The 20,866-nt window shown below is 42.4% G+C and overlaps 1 long non-coding RNA gene across 1 annotated transcript in view; it reads right to left on the bottom strand.

The window, feature by feature from the left end:
* The window catches only part of LOC137753829 (uncharacterized), a 265,026-nt gene that overhangs the window by 59,959 nt on the left and 184,201 nt on the right, over positions 1 to 20,866 (bottom strand). The gene's annotated exons all lie outside the window — the stretch shown is intronic.

Here is a 20,866-nt window from a genome sequence, read left to right as displayed (position 1 = left end):
TTCTCTCTGACTGCACATCACGCCCAAGGCTGCTCACGTTTATGAATACCCTTCTACAGAGACCCAAGGGGACCATACCGACGTGAAAACAGTCGTTGCATCAAACTGGGGGAAATTATGCTTTTCTCCCTATTTTCTAAGCTTTCTGCAATATGGTTTTATTGTCCTCATAAAAACTTATAAAGAATATAAAAACCCATCTAAGGATAGCAAGTGTTTCAATGTTTTGAAAGATTTAATTCCTCACCCTTTAAATGTTCCCTCTGAAATGACCAATAAATATATAAGTAGAGTATATATAAAATTAGAATATATATATATATATACACAACATTAGAGTAAATAATACCTAAATAATATGGGCAACAGTACCATGGATGAGCCAAAAATTAAGTGCAGATTCTACAAGAAATCCTGCAGACAGGATTGAAAAATAAATAAATAAATTTCAGGTTTTCATGCTCAGGGAGGAGGCCAGGCATCTGCATGGCTACCCCCAGGTAATTGTGACTCAGACCTCAGTTTGGAAAACACTGAGGTAGAAAAACAAATTAGTCTAGGGATCAGTGCCTATTTAAGGAAAGCAACTGTGATGCCAGCGTATAGAATCTGAAAATCAGAGAGACAAGGGGTGGAGACAGATAAAGCGGGGACACAGCACGGCTGGGAAGGGCTTGACTTCAGGCTTCCCTGATGCAGAGGGAGCTATAAGTGAAACATTCAGGGGACAGTGGGAAGGGGTCTGGCTAGAGTGGGAGGGACAGAGGAGGACAGCAGTGCCCCAGGCCACCTCCATAAACCCAGGAGAGCCACCATCACCTCCATGCCAAGATGTTACTGATCTCACCACCTGTACAGGAGGCAAGTCTCCAAGTCAAAATCCACCTCAAGAAATTCTCATTTTTCTTGGACCCAAGCACGTGAACAAGGAACTACTCAAACTCTGCCAGAACTCATTCTTCTCCCAACAATAGGCAAATGGACCCTCTCTCCAAGAATGCGAAATAGGAGAGAAATCACTAGACTTCTGAGAATATTCCGTAGTTCATAAGATAAAGATCGTTGTGAGATATAAGCAGAATGATACAGACAATATCCAAAGACGGCGAGAGAGACAGCATTCAAGAAATCCTCTAGGGAGCTTCAAGACTGTGGAAGAGTAAGACGTGGAGATCACCTTGCTCCCCACAAATACATCAGAAATACATCTACATGTGGAACAACTCCTACAGAACACCTACTGAACGCTGGCAGAAGACCTCAGACCTCCCAAACGGCAAGAAACTCCCCACGTACCTGGGTAGGACAAAAGAAAAAAGAAAAAACAGAGACAAAAGAATAGAGACGGGACCTGCACCAGTGGGAGGGAACTGTGAAGGAGGAAAGGTTTCCACACACTAGGAAGCCCCTTCGCGGGCACAGACTGCGGGGGACGGAGTGGGGAGCTTCGGAGCCACGGAGGACAGCGCAGCAACAGGGGTGCGGAGGGCAAAGCGGAGAGATTCCCACACAGAGGATCAGTGCCGAGCAGCACTCACCAGCCCGAGAGGCTTGTCTGCTCACCTTCCGGGGCGGGCGGGGGCTGGGAGCTGAGGCTCGGGCTTCGGAGGTCGGATCGCAGGGAAAGGACTGGGGGTGGCGGCGTGAACACAGCCTGAAGGGGGCTAGTGAGCTACAGCTAGCCGGGAGGGAGCCCGGGAGAAAGTCTGGAGCTGCCGAAGAGGCAAGAGACTTTTTCTTGCCTCTTTGTTTCCTGGTGCGCGAGGAGAGGGGATTCAGAGGGCCGCTTAAAGGAGCTGCAGAGACGGGCACGAGCTGCGGTTATCAGCGCGGACCCCAGAGACGGGCATGAGACGCTAAGGCTGCTGCTGCCGCCACCAAGAAGCCTGTGTGCAAGCACAGGTCACTCTCCACACTGCCCCTACCGGGAGCCTGTGCAGCCCGCCACTGCCAGGGTCCCGTGATCCAGGGACAACTTCCCCGGGAGAACACGCGGCGCGCCTCAGGCTGATGGAACGTCACGCCGGCCTCTGCCGCCGCAGGCTCGCCCCGCATCCGTACCCCTCCCTCCCCCCGGCCTGAGTGAGCCAGAGCCCCCGAATCAGCTGCTCCTTTAACCCCGGCCTGTCTGAGTGAAGAACAGACGCCCTCAGGTGACCTACACGCAGAGGCGGGTCCAAATCCAAAGCTGAACCCCAGGAGCTGTGTGAACGAAGAAGAGAAAGGGAAATCTCTCCCAGCAGCCTCAGGAGCAGTGGATTAAATCTCCACAATCAACTTGATGTGCCTGCATCTGTGGAATACCTGAATAGACAACGAATCATCCCAAATTGAGGAGGTGGACTTTGGGAGCAATGATATATATATTTTTTCCCCGTTTTCTCTTTCTGTGAGTGTGTATGTGTATGCTTTCGTGTGTGATTTTGTCCGTATACCTTTGCTTTTACCATTTGTCCTAGGGTTCTGTCTGTCCATATTTTTTTTTTTTAGTATAGCTTTTAGCGCTTGTTATCATTGGTGGATTTGTTTCTTGGTTTGGTTGCTCTCTTCTTTCTTTCCTTCTTTTTTTTTATTACTTTAAAAAAAAATTTGGGGGGCTTCCCTGGTGGCACAGTGGTTGAGAATCTGCCTGCCAATGCAGGGGACACGGGTTCGAGTCCTGGTCTGGGAAGATCCCACGTGCCGCGGAGCAACTAGGCCTGTGAGCCACAAATACTGAGCCTGCGCGTCTGGAGCCTGTGCTCTGCAACAAGAGAGGCCGTGACAGTGAAAGGCCCGCGCACCACAATGAAGAGTGGCCCCCACTTGCCGCAACTAGAGAAAGCCCTCGCACAGAAACGAAGACCCAACACAGCCAAAAGTAAATAAATAAATTTTTTAAAAAAAATTTTTTTTTAATTTTTAATAATTATTTTTTATTTTAATAACTTTATTTTTATTTTATTTTATTTTTATTTTTTTCTCCCTTTTATTCTGAGCCGTGTGGATGACAGGGTCTTGGTGCTCCAGCTGGGCGTCAGGGCTATACCTCTGAGGTGGGGGAGCCAAGTTCAGCACATTGCTCCACCAGAGACCTGCCAGCTCCACGTAATATCAAACGGCAAATATCTCCCAGAGATCTCCATCTCAACATCAAGACCCAGCTCCACTCAATGACCAGCAAGCTACAGTGCTGGACACCCTATGCCAAACAACAAGCAAGACAGGAACACAACCCCCCCCAATAGCAGAGAGGCTGCCTAAATTCATAATAATGTCACAGACACCCCAAAACACACCACCAGACACGGATCTGCCCACCAGAAAGACAAGATCCAGCCTCATCCACCAGAACACAGGCACTAGTCCCCTCCACCAGGAAGCCAACACAACCCACTGAACCAACCTTAGCCACTGGGGGCAGACACCAAAAACAATGGGAACTACGAACATACAGCCTGAGAAAAGGAGACCCCAAACACAGAAAGTGAAGCAAAATGAGAAGACAGAGAACCACACAGCAGATGAAGGAGCTAGGTAAAAACTCACCAGACCTAACAAATGAAGAGATAACAGGCAGTCTACCTGAAAAAGAATTCAGAATAATGATAGTAAAGATGATCCAAAATCTTGGAAATAGAATGGAGAAAATACAAGAAACGTTTAACAAGGACCGAGAAGAACTAAAGAGCAAACAAACAATGATGAACAACACAATAAATGAAATTTAAAATTCTCTAGAAGGAATCAATAGCAGAACAATGGAGGCAGAAGAACGCATAAGTGATCTGGAAAATAAAAGAGTGGAAATAACTACTGCAGAGCAGAATAAAGAAAAAAGAATGAAAAGAATTGAGGACAGTCTCAGAGACCTCCTGGACAACATTAAACGCACCAACATTCGAATTATAGGGGTCCCAGAAGAATAGAGAAAGAAAGGGACTGAGAAAATATTTGAACAGATTATAAAACTTTGAAAACTTCCCTGATATGGGAAAGGAAATAGTCAATCCAGTCCAGGAAGCACAGAGAGTCCCATACAGGATAAATCCAAGGAGAAACATGCCAAGACACATATTAATCAAACTATCAAAAATTAAATACAAAGAAAAAATATTAAAAGCAGCAAGGGAAAAACAACAAATAACATACAAGGGAATCCCCACAAGGTTAACAGCTGATCTTTCAGCAGAAACTCTGCAAGGCAGAAGGGAGTGGCAGGACATATTTAAAGTGATGCAAGGGAAAAACCTACAACCAAGATTACTCTACCCAGCAAGGATCTCATTCAGATTTGATGCAGAAATTAAAACCTTTACAGACAAGCAAAAGCTAAGAGAATTCAGCACCACCAAACCAGCTTTACAACAAATGTTAAAGGAACTTCTCCAGGCAGGAAACACAAGAGAAGGAAAAGACCTACAATAACAAACCCAAAACAATTAAGAAAATGGTAATAGGAACATACACATCGATAATTACCTTAAATGTAAATGGATCTAACGCTCCAACCAAAAGACACAGACTGGCTGAATGAATACAAAAACAAGACGACCCGTATATATGCCGTCGACAAGAGACCCACTTCAGACCTAGGGACACATACAGACTGAAAGGGAGGGGATGGAAAAAGATAGTCCACGCAAATGGAAGTCAAAAGAAAGCTGGAGTAGCAATTCTCATATCAGACAAAATAGACTTTAAAATAAAGACTATTACAAGAGACAAAGAAGGACACTACATAATGATCAAGGGATCAACCCAAGAACATGATATAACAATTGTAAATATTTCTGCACCCAACATAGGAGCACCTCAATACATGAGGCAAATACTAACAGCCATAATGGGGAAACTGACAGTAACACAATCACAGTAGGGGACTTTAACACCCCACTTTCACCAATGGACAGATCATCCAAAATGAAAATAAATAAGGAAACAAAAGCTTTAAATGATACATTAAACAAGATGGACTTAATTGATATTTATAGGACATTCCATCCAAAAACAACAGAATACACTTTCTTCTCAAGTACTCATGGAACATTCTCCAGGATAGATCATATCTTGGGTCACAAACCAAGCCTTGGTAAATTTAAGAAAATTGAAATCGTATCAAGTATCTTTTCCGACCACAATGCTATGAGACTAGACATCAATTACAGGAAAAAACCTGTAAAAAATACAAATACATGGAGCCTAAACAATACACTACTTAATAACCAGGAGATCACTGAAGAAATCAAAGGGGAAATCAAAAAATACCTAGAAACAAATGACAGTGAAAACACGACAACCCAAAACCTGTGGGATGCAGCAAAAGCAGTTCTAAGACGGAATTTTATAGCAATACAATCCTACCTTAAGAAAGAAGAAACATCTCAAATAAACAACCTAACCTTACACGTAAAGCAATTAGAGAAAGAAGAAAAAAAAAATCCCAAAGTTAGCAGAGGGAAAGAAATCATAAAGATCAGATCAGAAATAAATGAAAAAGAAATGAAGGAAACGACAGCAAAGATCACTAAAACTAAAAGCTGGTTCTTTGAGAAGATAAACAGAATTGGTAAACCATTAGCCAGACTCATCAAGAAAAAAAGGGAGAAGACTCAAGTCAACAGAATTAGAAATAAAAGAGGAGAAGTAACAACTGACACAGCAGAAATACAAAGGATCATGAGAGATTACTACAAGCAACTATATGCCAATAAAATGCACAACCTGGAAGAAATGGACAAATTCTTAGAAAAGCACAACCTTCCAAGACTGAACCAGGAGGAAATAGAAAATATAAACAGACCAAACACAAGCACTGAAATTGAAACTGTGATTAAAAATCTTCCAACAAACAAAAGCCCAGGACCAGAGGGCTTCACAGGCAAATTCTATCAAAATTTTAGAGAAGAGCTAACACCTCTCCTTCTCAAACTCTTCCAAAATATAGCAGAGGGAGGAACACTCCCAAACTCATTCTACGAGGCCACCATCACCCTGATACCAAAACCAGACAAAGATGTCACAAAGAAAGAAAACTACAGGCCAATATCACTGATGAACATAGATGCAAAAATCCTCAACAAAATACTAGCAAACAGAATCCAACAGCACATTAAAAAGATCATACACTATGATCAAGTGGGGTTTATCCCAGGAAGGCAAGGATTCTTCAATATATGCAAATCAATCAATGTGATACACCATATTAACAAATTGAAGAATAAAAACCGTATGATCATCTCAATAGATGCAGAAAAAGCTTTTGACAAAATTCAACACCCATTTATGATAAAAAACCCTCCAGAAAGTAGGCATTGAGGGAACTTACCTCAACCTAATAAAGGCCATATATGACAAACCCACAACCAACATCATCCTCAATGGTGAAAAACTGAAACCATTTCCACTAAGATCAGGAGCAAGACAAGGTCGCCCACTCACACCACTATTATTCAACACTGTTTTGGAAGTTTTATTCACGGCAATCAGAGAAGAAAAAGAAATAAAAGGAGTGCAAATCCAGAAAGAAGAAGTAAAGCTGTCACTGTTTGCAGATGACATGATACTATACATAGAGAAACCTAAAGAGGCTACCAGAAAACTACTAGAGCTAATCAATCAATTTGGTAAAGTAGCAGGATACAAAATTAATGCACAGAAATCTCTTGCATTCCTATACACTAATGATGAAGAATCTGAAAGTGAAATTAAGGAAACACTCCCATTTACCATTGCAACAAAAAGAATAAAATACCTAAGGCGACAAAAGACCTGTATGCAGAAAACTATAAAACACTGATGAAAGAAATTAAAGATGATACAAATAGATGGAGAGATATACCATGTTCTTGGATTGGAAGAATCAACATTGTGAAAATGACTATACTACTCAAAGCAATCTACAGATACAATGCAATCCCTATCAAACTACCAATGGCATTTTTCACGGAACTAGAACAAAAAATTTCACAATTTGTATGGAAATACAAAAGACCCCGGATAGCCAAAGCAATCTTGAGAAGGAAAAAGGGAGCTGGAGGAATCAGGCTCCCTGACTTCAGACTATACTACAAAGCTACAGTAATCAAGACAGTATGGTACTGGCACCAAAACAGAAATATAGATCAATGGAACAGGATAGAAAGACCAGACATAAACCCACACACATATGGTCACCCTACTTTTGATAAAGGAGGCAAGAATATACAATGGAGAAAAGACAGCCTCTTCAATAAGTGGTGCTGGGAAAACTGGACAGCTACATGTAAAAGAATGAAATTAGAACACTCCCTAATACCATACACAAAAATAAACTCAAAATGGACTAAAGACCTAAATGTAAGGCCAGACACTATAAAACTCTTAGAGGAAAACATAGGCAGAACACTCTATGACATAACTCACAGCAAGATCCTTTTTGATCCACCTCCTAGAGAAATGGAAATAAAAACAAAAATAAACAAATGGGACTTAATGAAACTTAAGAGGTTTTGCATAGCAAAGGAAAACATAAACAAGACGAAAAGACAACCCTCAGAGTGGGAGAAAATATTTGCAAATGAAGCAACTGACAAAGGATTAATCTCCAAAATCTACAAGCAGCTCATGCAGCTCAATATCAAAAAAACAAACAACCCAATCCAAAAATGGGCAGAAGACCTAAATAAATAAACATTTCTCCAAAGAAGATATACAGATTGCCAAGAAACACATGAAAGAATGCTCAACATCATTAATCATTAGAGAAATGCAAATCAAAAGTACAACGAGATATCATCTCACACCAGTCAGAATGTCCATCATCAAAAAATCTACAAACAATAAATGCCGGAGAGGGTGTGGAGAAAAGGGAACCCTCTTGCACTGTTGGTGGGAATGTAAATTGATACAGTCACTATGGAGAACAGTATGAAGGTTCTTTAAAAAACTCAAAATAGAACTACCATGTGACCCAGCAATCCCACTACTGGGCATATACCCTGAGAAAACCATAATTCAAAAAGAGTCATGTATCACAATGTTCACTGCAGCTCTATTTACAACAGCCAGGACATGGAAGCAACCTAAGTGTCCATTGACAGATGAATGGATAAAGAAGATGTGGCACATATATACAGTGGAATATTACTCAGCCATGAAAAGAAACGAAATTGAGTTATTTGTAGTGAGGTGGATGGACCTAGAGTCTGTCATACAGAGTGAAGTAAGTCAGAAAGAGAAAAACAAATACCATATGCTAACACATATATATGGAATCTAAAGAAAGAAAAAAAAAAAGGTCATGAAGAACCTAGGGGCAGGACGGGAATAAAGATGCAGACCTACTAGAAAATGGACTTGAGGACACGGGAGGGGGAAGTGTAAGCTGGGACAAAGTGAGAGAGTGGCATGGACATATATACACTACCAAGTGTAAAATAGATAGCTAGTGGGAAGCAGCCGCATAGCACAGGGAGATCAGCTCGGTGCTTTGTGACCACCTAGAGGGGTGGGATAGGGAGGGTGGGAGGGAGGGAGACACAAGAGGGAAGAGATATGGGGATATATGTACGTGTATACCTGATTCACTTTGTTATAAAGCAGAAACTAACACACCATTGTAAAGCAATTATACTCCAACAAAGATGTCAAAAAAATAAAAAATAAAATAAAAGTTTAGTGGAATATTGTCTTGCAGTTGTGTGGAAAGCAGGATTTGTTAAAAAAAAAAAAAAAACCTCTTAATTTATATCCTCAATAATTTGTTTACCAATTACACGGCTCACGTGAAAAAAGATCAGAAAATATTGCTTTTAAATGAAAACACACTACTGAAATAAGATATAAAAGATAGACAGTGGGTAGCAGACTGTATAATGCTGCAGAGTCAATTGATCAAATTTATTCACTTGAGAAATTCTCCTTGGAGTTCTCTACCCCAAGGCTTACCTTCCCCCAGTCCACCCCCTCCATCAAATTTGGTTAATCAGACTAAACCCAGCTCTAGGCAAGCCACTCTCCTGCTACAAAATACTAAATAGCTCCCAAATGCCAATGAGGTCCTAACACCCGAGGATGACAGGCAAGGACTTCCTTGCATAGCTTAGGAAAGCTCACTCAGACCCAAAAGAACTCTTTATATTCCATGTAACTATGCCATATCTCTCTACTTCTGTGAATTGGCTTATGCTGGTCCCACCCCATAAAAGGTCCTTCCCTCTCATCACCATCTAATAATTTAGGACATTCATCAAATGCTTCCATGTGCCGGGTACTTACTAGGTAATGTAAGTACGTAAGAGCCACTAAGTATGGCACTTACATACATGAAACAAAAAACAAAAATCACCATTAATATGTAGAGAATCCAACTTGTTGGCACATTTGTCTAAGAACTGGTGAAACTGCAGGGAATGAAACAGCTAAACTCTCTTCTGAGAGAGGACAGTGATTAGGGGACAGTTAAATAAAAACAATAACAACAAATGGTCATCATCAAAACGTCTACAAATAACAAATGCTGGAGAGGGTGTGGAGAAAAAGGAACCCTCCTACGCTCTTGGTGGGAATGTAAATTGGTGCAGCCACTATGGAGAACAGTATGGAGGTTCCTTAAAAAACTAAAAATGGAGTTATCATATGATCCGGCAATCCCAATCCTGGGCGTATATCCAGAGAAAGCTCTAATTCGAAAAGATACCTGCACCCCAATGTTCACTGCAGCACTATCTACAATAGCCAACACATGGAAGCAACCTAAGTGTCCATTGACAGATGAATGCATAAAGAAGATGTGGTACATATATACAATGGAATATTACTCAGCCATAAAAAAGAATAAAATAATGCCATTTGCAGCAACATGGATGGATCTAGAGATAGTCGTATTGAGTGAAGTAAGTCAGACAGAGAAAGACAAATATCATATGACGTCGTTTACATGTGGAATCTAAAAATGTGGTACAAATGAACATTTTTACAAAACAGAAATAGAGTCACAGATGTAGAAAAGAAACTTATAGTTACCAAGGGGGAAAGGGGGGTCGTATAAATTGGGAGATTGGGATTGACATATACACACTACTATATATAAAATAGATAACTGATAAGAACCTACCGTATAGCACAGGGAACTCTATACTTTGTAATGACCTATATGGGAAAAGAATCTAAAAAAAGAGTGGATATCTGTATATGTATAACTGATTCACTTTGCTATACAGCAGAAACTAACACAACATTGTAAATCAACTATACTCCAATAACACTTAATTTTAAAAATTAAAAAATAAAAAGCATCTGATGTTCCCCAAAAAAAAGATGTGGTATATATACACAATGGAATACTACTCAGCCATAAAAAAATGAAATAATGCCATTTGCAGCAACATGGATGGACCTAGAGATTATCATATTAAGTGTAGTAAGTCAGACAGAGAAAGACAAATATCATATGATACCACTTATCTGTGGAATCTGAAAAATGATACAAATGAACTTATTTACACAACAGAAATAGACTCACAGACATAGAAAACAAACTTATGGTTATCGAAGGGGAAAAGTGGGGGGGCATAAACTAGGAGTTTGGGATTAACATATACACACTTCTATATATAAAACAGGTAAACAACAAGGACCTACTGTATAGCACAGGGAACTGTACTCAATATTTTATAATAACCTATAATGGAAAAGAATCTAAAAAAGAATACGTGTGCGTGTGTTTGTATCTGAATCACCTTGCTGTACACCTAAAACTAACACAATATTGTAAATCAACTATATTTCAATAAAAATTTTTTAAAAAAGGAAAGGTCTCTCTGATGAGGTCATACATGAGCAGAGACTTGAGGGAAATGAAGGAGCAAAGCTTGTGTATTTCTGGAGGAAAAGAGTTGCAGCTATTGCAATGCAAAGAACTTGAGGTGGGAGCATACTTGGTGGATTTGAGGAACTTCAAAGAAGCCTGCATGTCTGGAACAGAGCATCCTGAGAAGGGATGAGGTCAGAATGAGAGAGAAGGGGGAGGGACGGGGGCAGATCCTGGGGCCTTACAGGCCATGGCAAGACTCTGGCTTTCACTCTGAGAACATAGAGAAGCCACAGGAAGGGTTGAGACAGGAGAGTGACATGATATGACAAAAGTATGGTTCTGGCTGTGAGTCAATGTTGGGAGCCAAGTGGCCCTTAGGAAACTATATTTCACAGTCCAGGTGAGTGGTGATGGTGGCTTGGACCAGGGTGAGACCAGTGGAGTGGTGAGAAATGCTCACATTCTGGATGTATTTTGAATGCAGAGCCCATGAAATTGGCTGTGGATTTCATGTGGAGTCTGAAAGAAAGAAGAGTCAAGGCCCACTGCAAAGTTTTTGTCCTCAGCAACACAAACGATAGAATTGCCAAAAATGGAGATGAGAGAAGCTTCTGAAGGAGTGAGTGGGTGGAGAGGACGGAGAGTTTGGTTTTGGATATATTGGGATTCAGATGCTAATGAGACTTCCAAGAGAAGATGTCCACCAGGCAGCTGAGGGCCTGAGTCTGGAGATCAGGGGAGAGCCCGGTATAGAGATATTTGTTGGGAAAATGTCAGGGCGTTATTGAGTGAGATCACCAGAGGTGTGCCGGAAGACAGAGAATAGGTCCTAGGACTGAGCTCCGGGCTGGTCCAGCATTCAGATGACAGTCAGAGAAATGAAGAGGGAGGAAATGAATGTGCAAAAGAGGCACAACCTGGGGGGAAACTGGGAGGAAACCAACGGAGAGTGGCATCCTGGAAGCCACATGAAGGAGGTGAAAGTGGTCACATGTCAAGTGATGCTCAGCCAAGTAAGATTTGATCAAAGAACTGACCTTTGGATTTTGCATCATGTAGGTGACTGGCGACCGTAACCCAAGCAATTACAGTGAGATGATAGGGACAATGGGCCGAGCGGAGCTGGTACAAGAAAGAATGGGAGCAGAGAACGGAGAGACAAGTAAACAATTTGTGTGAGGAGTTTGTTCTAAAGGAAGGCAGTGAGACAGGTGGTAGCTGAAAGGGGGGTGTGGTTTCAAGGAGAGGCTTCGGTTTTTTTTTGGTTTTTTTTTTTTTTTTTTAATTTTTTGGCCATGCCACACGGCATGCGGAATCCTAGCTCCCCGACCAGGGACTGAACCCGCGCCCCCTGCAGTGGAAGCACGGAGTCTTAACCACTGGACCGCCGGGGAAGGCCCTCTATTTTGTTTTAATTGGCGGTATAAACATGCTTGTGTGCTCATGGGCATCACCTAGCAGAGAAAGACCAACTCTTCGCCGGAGAAAGGACAACTATAGGAGAACATTTTAACCAATTTTATAGTGGAGGGAGCTGAAGTTCAGAGAGGTGAAGTGATTTTACAAAGACCACACAGCTGGCTGGCTGCAGACCAGGATTCAGAGCAGGTCTGCCTGCATAAAGCCTGCCTTCTTAATGAGTTCCCCTATTTGATTCAAATCCTCCCCCAATTCAAGTTCAAGCTCACCTCTTCCTTCATGTAGCTTTCTCCAAACATCCAAGCTAGGCGTGATCTCTGCTTGCTCCCTCTGACCTCTCATACAACCTAATCTTGGTTTTCTTATTACAGCTATCCGTTGTCTGTCTCCTACCATATCGCAAGTGTCTTGAAGGCACAGAATATGCATCATAAACCTCTTTCTCTTTCCCATCCCCTAACTCAGTGCCGAGGGCATGGTAGAACCTCAATCGATGTTTGCTCCAGGCAGGCAGGTGGGAGGGAGAAAGGATAGCAGAGGAGGAGGAAGGGAGGGATGCCTTTTTCAAGAGACTCCTCACAGGTTTGACACCTCATACATTACGGCCTGTTTCTTCTGCCCTAGACTAAGGCACTGTTTTTACTTTAAACCTTCCTCCTAGGAGCTGTTGCCTCTTTACTCATGTCTCCGTTTTCTGGACCTGCTCCAGGCCCACCACTTGCTGTTAATAATAAATCAGATCCTCAAATGCCTTGCAAAGGAGAAGACCTTCCACGTGTGCACCTGTTAGGTCAAGAACCACCTGGAGAGGAATTTTACCATCTGCTAATTGCGGCTGGGAGGAAGCTGCAGACGAGCCCGTGCAGTTCAGTTAACAAGCCCCTGAAGGTCTCCTGCTCGGCGGCAGATCCTGCGCTGGGCAGAAGGGATAATGAGAGGAGCAAGACACTATTCCTGCCTTCACCAGGCTCGTGATCTCGCGGGGAGATGACTGGTAACTGCAGAGCCTGCCACGTGCTCTGCTGGGGAAGCACTGGCCCCTCTGGGAGTACAGACGAAGGCAGGCAGATTCTGGAACAGCCCTGAGAAGTCACAGCTTACGTGTCATTCAATAATAGTAGGCACAGAGAGGAGAAAGTCGCTCTTCCGAGTTTCCCAGTGTTCCTTGGCCAGTGTGGGGAAGGGCACGGAAACAGAAGAGGAAATCACTGAGAATGACCCTGGATCTTCCTGGGAGGTGCCACGAAGAGAAGGCACCGAGTCGTAAACCTGGAGGATGCCAGGGCTGCCATAAAGTCCGCGGAGAAGGACAGTCATCAAGCTGTGTGGTCCGTGCGAGGCAAGGAGTGGGGTTCCTCCGACTTTAAATTTTCTGTTTTATATGCAAGACGTCACAGAATTCCCTGTGAAGAAACCTTTTCATGGGTGACATAAAATCACTGTCTTTTTTTCACAAATTTGGGAACTAAGACATGGATAGGACAATATATTTATTTAAGATCACAAAGCAAGTTTCTGATGGAAAGAAAAAGGCTTCCTAATTCCCAGCACAGAGTTTCTGGATCAGCCTCCGAGGCTGGGTGAATTCAGTGGGAACAGCCCTCAAAGGGGCCCAGTCTGGTGGTGTGTGTGTCATTCTTTTACCAGTTTGAATGAAGTACAGAAATCTTACCTCCGTTTATATTCTTTTACCCTTCCTCATTTATAATGTATTGATAACTGTCCTAAATATTTCCTCTATATACATTTATAACCACATTAGACAGTGTTATAATTTTTGCTTCAAGCTCATACAACTCAACAAAAAAAAACAAACAACCCAATCAAAAAATGGGCAGAAGACCTAAATAGACATTTCTCCAAAGACGACATACAGATGACCAATAGGCACATGAAAAGATGCTCAACATCACTAATCATTAGAGAAACGCAAATCAAAACTACAATGAGGTACCACCTCACACTGGTCAGAATGGCCATCATTAAAAAGTCTACAAATAACAAATGGTGGAGAGGGTGTGGAGAAAAGGGAACCCTCCTACACTGTTGGTGGGCATGTAAGTTGGTGCAGTCACTGTGGAAAACAGTGCATATGGAGGTTCCTCAAAAAACTGAAAATTGAATTACCATATGATCCAGCAATTCCACTCCTGGGCATATATCCAGAGAAAACCCTAATTTGAAAAGATACATGCAACCCTATGTTCATAGCAGCACTGTTCACAATAGCCAAGACACGGAAACAACCTAAATGTCCATCGACAGATGAATGGATAAAGAAGATGTGGTACATATATACAATGGAATATTACTCAGCCATAAGAAAGAATGAAATAATGCCATTTGCAGTGACGTGGATGCAACTAGAGATTATCATAGTAAGTGAAGTAAATCAGAAAGAGAAAGACAAATACCATATTATATCACTTATATGTGGAATCTAAAATATGACTTAAATGAACCTATCTATGAAACAGAAACAGAATCACAGACATAGAGAACAGACTGGTGGTTGCCAAGGGAGAGGGCGTTGGGGGAGGGATGGAGTGGGAGGTTGAGGTTAGCAGATGTCAGCTTTTATATATAGAATGGATAAACAACAAGGTCCTGCTGCATAGCATGGAAAACTATAATTCAATATCCTATGATAAACCATAACGGAAAAAGAATATTTTAAAAAAGAATGTATGTATATGTGTATACACTGAATCTGAATCAGTGAATCACTTTGCTGTACAGCAGAAATTAACACAATACTATAAATCAACTATACTTCAATAAAAAATATTGACAGAATAAAAAAAGAAAAAATTTTGCTTCAAGCTTCAAACACAATTTAGAAAACTTCAAAGGAGAAGGAAAGTCTATTTTATCGACTTATATTTTTGCTCACTGTCTTTTTCACCCTTCCTGGTGTTCCTGAATTCTTTCCTTTATCCTTTCCTTTCTGTTTATAGAACTCCCTTTATCTATCCTTTAAGGGTAGGTCTGCTGGTGACAAATTCTCTTAGTTTTCCTTCATGTGAGAATGCCTTGATTTCCCCCTTGATCCCTAAAGGATATTTTTGCTGGATATAGAATTGCATGTTGACAATTCTTTCCTTTCAGATCTTGAAAAAATGTTGTGCCCCTTCTTCTGGCCTCTCTGGGTTTCTGATGAGAAGTCCACTGTCTTTCAATTTGTGGGGGTTTTTTCCCCTATAGATATGACTTCTCTCTCCCTGCTTTCCAGATTTTATCTTTGTCTTTATTTTTCAGAAGTTTGAGTATGATGTGTCTTGGTGGACATTTCTTTGGTTTTATCCTGTTTGGGGTTCACTCAGCTTCTTGACTTTCTATGTTCATGTGTTTTTGTCAAATTTGGGAAGTTTTCAGCCATTATTTCTTTGAGTGTTTTTGTTTTTAAAAACAAAAACACGTCTCCTCCCCTCTCCTTCTCCTCTCCTTCCAGGACTTCAATTACACAAATATTTGATCTTCCTTATAATCCCACAGGTCTCTGAGGCTCTGTTCTCTTGTTTTCAGCCTATTTTCTATTGTTCGTGTTGGGTCATTTTTTCTATATTCAAGTTCGTCATTCTTTCCTGTGTTGCCTCCACTTTGCTGTTGAGCCTATTGGGCTTTTCATTTCAGTTCTTTTACAGTTTTAAAATTCCCATTTGGTTCTTCATCATATCTTTTCTTCTTTACTGACAGTTTTTCTTTCTTTGCTGAGACGTTCTACTTTTTCATTTGTTTCAAGTGTTTCTGTAATTGTTCACTGAAGCATTGTCCTGATGGCTGCTTTCAAATCTTTGTCAGAGAATTTTAACATCTGTATCATCTGTGTTGACATCTATGGGTTACCTCTTTTCATTCAGTTTGAAATCCTTCTGCTTATTCGTATGATTTTGGTTTCTATTGAAATCCGGACATATCTTGGGTATTGTGTTATGTTATGATGCTCTGGAGCTTATTTTATTTGCTATTTTATTTTTTTAATTGAAGTATAGTTGATTTACAATGTTTCAGGTATACAGCAAACTGATTCAGCTATACATATGTATATGAATACATATATATTTTTTCTTTTTCAGATTCTTTTCCATTATAGGTTATTACAAGATATTGAATATACTTCCCTGTGCTATACAGTAGGTCCTTGTTATCTGTTTTATATGTAGTAGTACTGTATCTGTTAATCCCAAATTCCTAATTTATCTGGAGCTTATTTTAACCTTCTGTTTTAGCTGGCTTTTTCTGACACTGCTCTGCTAGGGGCAGTATCATTGATGATCATATATATATATACACACACACATAATCTCCTATCATAGGTAGCAAACCGTATCATTACTGCCAGGTGGGGGTAGAAGTCCAGGTCTCCCACTTGACCTTTGGTGACAACCAACAGGGGTCTCCTCACTCCTTCTGGGTGGGAGGGAGTTCCATCCCCCCAGTATGCCTTCACTGATATCACTCAGTCTGGAGGGGTAGAAGTGATTCATTACTACTCCCATTTGACTTATACTGCAGAGTGTGTGGTCTTGTTACAGATGGGCAGTGATTAATGTCCTGACTCCCCTGGAGGCCTCCTCTGACAGGCCTCCCAGAAGAGGTGGGGAGAGGCATTTTATTATTCCCATTAGGGGTGGAAGTTCAGAGTGTCCACTGCTAAGGAGAGGAGGCTCCTTACCACTACCCAGCAGGGATAAAAGTCCCCACTTAAACTTCTCTGGCATTACCAGGCAAGGGTTTCTCTTGGGAAAAAATGGAAGTCTAGATATCCCACCTGGCCTTTGCTGGCATAGATGGGGATGGAGCCACTGTTTTTTTCTGAGGCATTTGGCTGTAAAGTGTAGTGGTTATTGTATTAAAATGTGCCATCTTGTTAGCCTATCTTTTCCTGGTCCTTTGACTACAGAAAACAGGCTTTTGCTAGGGATTTTTTTTTTTTTTTTTTTTTTTTTTTTGTCTCCAACTAGGAGGGTTTGATTTGCTGGATTCTTCAGCTACTAGTCTGGGATAGATGAAGCAAAAAGAAAATCCGCAACTGTGTCACTCCTCAGGCCCGACGTTCCTAACTTGTCTGTCTTCTTCTTTCCACCTTTCAGAGCCTTCTTATGTTTGTTTTATTTATAATATCCAGATTTTCTAGTGGCACTTAGCAAGAGGAACAGGAAAAGGTATATCTACTCCACCTTCCCGTGAATGGAATGTAACTAGATTGTGTTTAACAGTCAATATACATTTGTTTCTCATCTGATTTTTTGTCATTCTATCATGATGTAATTTCTATAACTAGTCATAGTGACATGGTTTTCATGATGGGCCTTGGGAGTCCACAGTTTTCATTCAAATTCTCATTCTTCCCCATACTAACAATTGTTTATATATTTTAAAATGTTTTTATTGAAGCATAATATACATACAGTAAAACTGACCCATTTTAAGTGTACAATTCAGTGAGTTTTGACAAACGCATACAGTCGTATAACCACCGACACGTCAGGATACACAACAGTTTCAATTATTATTTTAAAACAAATAAACAAGTAAAAACTTCCAAGGCCCCTAAATACCTTCAAGATATAGTCTGGGTTCTTTGCCAGGGGTCTGGCCTCTGCCTCCAAGAGCCTAGAGTCTAGTTGGGAAATAAAAGAGGTTAAATGAGGTGACTTTCAGCTTCAACTCTGACCCAAGATATCTGGGGAGTTTTCAGGTTCTAATTCAGGGTGGGTAGAATATATATGTGCTGCACTAAAGGTACCAAAGGCAGTGGAAGCTCAGAATCAAGAGAGACCCTGAGCTCCTTCTGCCCATTGACTCTGATAGTCTCTATTATTTTGCTGATAAACAAACCACTCCAAACTTTAAGGGCTTAAAAAGGCAAACATTATTGTTTCTTACAATTCTGTGGGTCAGGTCTCCTGGTCTGGGCTAACTCAGTTGCTCTCCATGGTCAGCTGGCAGCTCGCCTGTGCTGTGTGGTCTCCATGGCCTTGCTCACACTGCTGGCTGATCTAAGGGGGCCTCAGCTGGATCTGCTCATCTTGGCTCCACATGGTGTCTCATGCTCCAGCAGGCTAGCTAGCTCGGGCATCTTCACTAGGAAGTCTCAGGGTTCCAAAGAGCAGCAAGAAAGGGTGAGCCCCAATGGACTCAAATCTCTGTTTGCATCTCACTTTCTAATGTCCCATTGACCAAACTAAACCTGGATTCAAAGGAGTGGAGAAAAAGACTCTACTGCTTGATGGTAGGTAACACAGAGTTATATTGCAAAGGAGACTGGATAAAGGGTCAGGAGGAATTTTTGAGGCCATTTTTGCAAACAATCTACCACACTGTGCTAGAGATAAAGATAACAAGGTACAGAGACCATCCTGCATGATCAAGGTAGAAACCTACAGAGCATATGGAAAGGGCCTGGGGTTAGTCCTCCAATGTCAAAGACTCACGCCTAGTGCACCTGGGAGAAAGCTCTGGGCATCAGCATCCATGTGCCTGATAAATCTCTGCCTTCTTGACCTCAGTTCAGGCTCCCCGTCCACCTGACCAATTACCACAACCTTCTACCTGATCTCCATCTCTATTCGCACTCCCGCCTATCATCAATCCACGCTGTACCCAGAGGAAATCTTCTAAAATGCACTCGTTCCTCTCAAAAAAGAAAGTGATGCTCCCTACTTTTTACATTCGAAGAGGCCATGAGGTTGAGTGGTTAACACACATGCTTTGGAATCTAACAGGCCTACTTTCAAATCTGGCTTCTACGTTATGGGTGAGTTTGGACAAGTTAATTACCCTTGGTAAGCTGCCATTTCTCGTCTGGAGTATGTGTGCTAAGGGTCTTGCACAATGCTGGCCACATGGCACCAGGCACCTTTGATGACGGCACATCCCTGGCTGTAGCAGAGGTGGAGTTCTGACCCAGAGGCGAGGATGCCCATAGCTTCCAAGGTGTACAAAACAGAAGGGGATTGTTTTCTTTGTTAAGTTTTAACTTGCAACAGATAGAACCCTTGCTGCAAAGTAGTTTATTTGTTGCCTCGGGGCTCATATTTGGAAGGCTCCCCTCTCTGTTCCAGGCTGATTTTCCAAACATTAACATATGTCAAAAGCTCACACAAAGCCAGGGATGTAAAATCGCTCTTCAGGAGAAGGAAAAGTGAGGGCAGTTCATGGAGCCAGGGGAGAGACAGGAGGCAAAACTCGAGCTAGCAGGGCGGGATGAGGGAGCAGAAGTAAGATGACAGCAGAGCCCAGGGTGGGAAGGAGGGGATGGGGCTGCCAAGGGGGGAGTTTGGATTTGCCCAACGAGAGTGTCAGCAACTACTCTTCAAAACCCACCTTCTTTTTTATTTTTTTATAAATTTATTTATTTATTTTTGGCTGCTTTGGGTCTTCGTTGCTGCTCACAGGCTTTCTCTAGTTGTGGCGAGCAGGGACTACTGTTTGTTGCGGTGCGCGGGCTTCTCATTGTCGTGGCTTCTCTTGTTGCGGAGCACGGGCTCTAGGCACACAGCCTTCAGTAGTTGCAGCACGTGGGCTCAGTAGTTGTGGCACGTGGGCTCAGTAGTTGTGGCGCACGGGCTTAGTTGCTCCGTGACATGTGGGCTCTTCCTGGACCAGGGCTCGAACCCATGTCCCCTGCACAGGCAGGTGGATTCTTAACCACTGCACCACCAGGGAAGTCCCCCACCTTCTTTATAAAAACCCCGTTCAGTCTTCTCAAAACCTGTGTGAGGTGGGTATTACCCATTTTACAGAATATGGAACTGAAGCTCACAGATGTTAAGTAACTCGCCCAAGTTCACACAGGTAGCAAGGGGCAGAGCTGGGATTTAAACGTGGATCTGTCTGATTCCAGACTCCACACCCTTTTCCCCAGATCTCTCCTCCCTGGAGACGTCTACACTGTCAGAGGAGGAAGTGTCCTTACTCTTCAACGTGGTTCAACTCCCTTTTAACAGACTGAGAAACAGAGGCTCGTAAAGATTAAGCAAGCTTCCCAGCTCACAGCGCTAGCAAGGAGTAGAGACATGATTGGGACCCAGGTCAGAAGGCTCCTATAGACCCAGATCTTCAAGCTGGTCCTCAGTGAAACCCCAGCTCATGGCTCCCACCTGCCTTTCTCCCTGTCTGCCGATCACACTGCCAAGTCTGACAGATCTCTGCCGACACGTCATTCTGCTCCCGGCATTCGTCTCACCTGCCTGGATCCTTGGCCTCTCGGGCTCTGATAACCTCTGTCCAGCCTGTTTCCCCAGGTTCAGACCGAACAGCAGATGATATCTTTTGTCCACCTCCTATCACCCCAGTCTGATGGGTTCCTCTTCACATCCTTGTACCCTTAACTGCTCCTCATTTGTTCACAGTTAAAGGTTCAGATACAACCTCTGCAGCAGCCACTGTGTGGGCTGCTGGGAACATGAAGATAAACAACACAGAATTCCTGCATCCCTGCCCTCCATGAGCCTGTATTCTACGGCGGTGGGGGAGGGGAGGGGGGGCAAACATTCGGGGAGATGATCACAGGGCACTGGCCTCTGCCCGCTTCCCCACACTGCTTCCACCACTTCAAGGAATCCCTGCCCCTTCCTTTGGACGAGGTGGGACATTTGCATTCTCAACAAATCAATGATTAGAGGGGACACAGGAAGTGCTAGGCTGCCAGGCCAGTGAGGATGCCGA

This window comes from Eschrichtius robustus, chromosome 19 (assembly GCF_028021215.1).
Source record: "Eschrichtius robustus isolate mEscRob2 chromosome 19, mEscRob2.pri, whole genome shotgun sequence".
Taxonomy (NCBI): domain Eukaryota; kingdom Metazoa; phylum Chordata; class Mammalia; order Artiodactyla; family Eschrichtiidae; genus Eschrichtius; species Eschrichtius robustus.
This window is presented reverse-complemented; position numbering and strand designations above follow the sequence as displayed.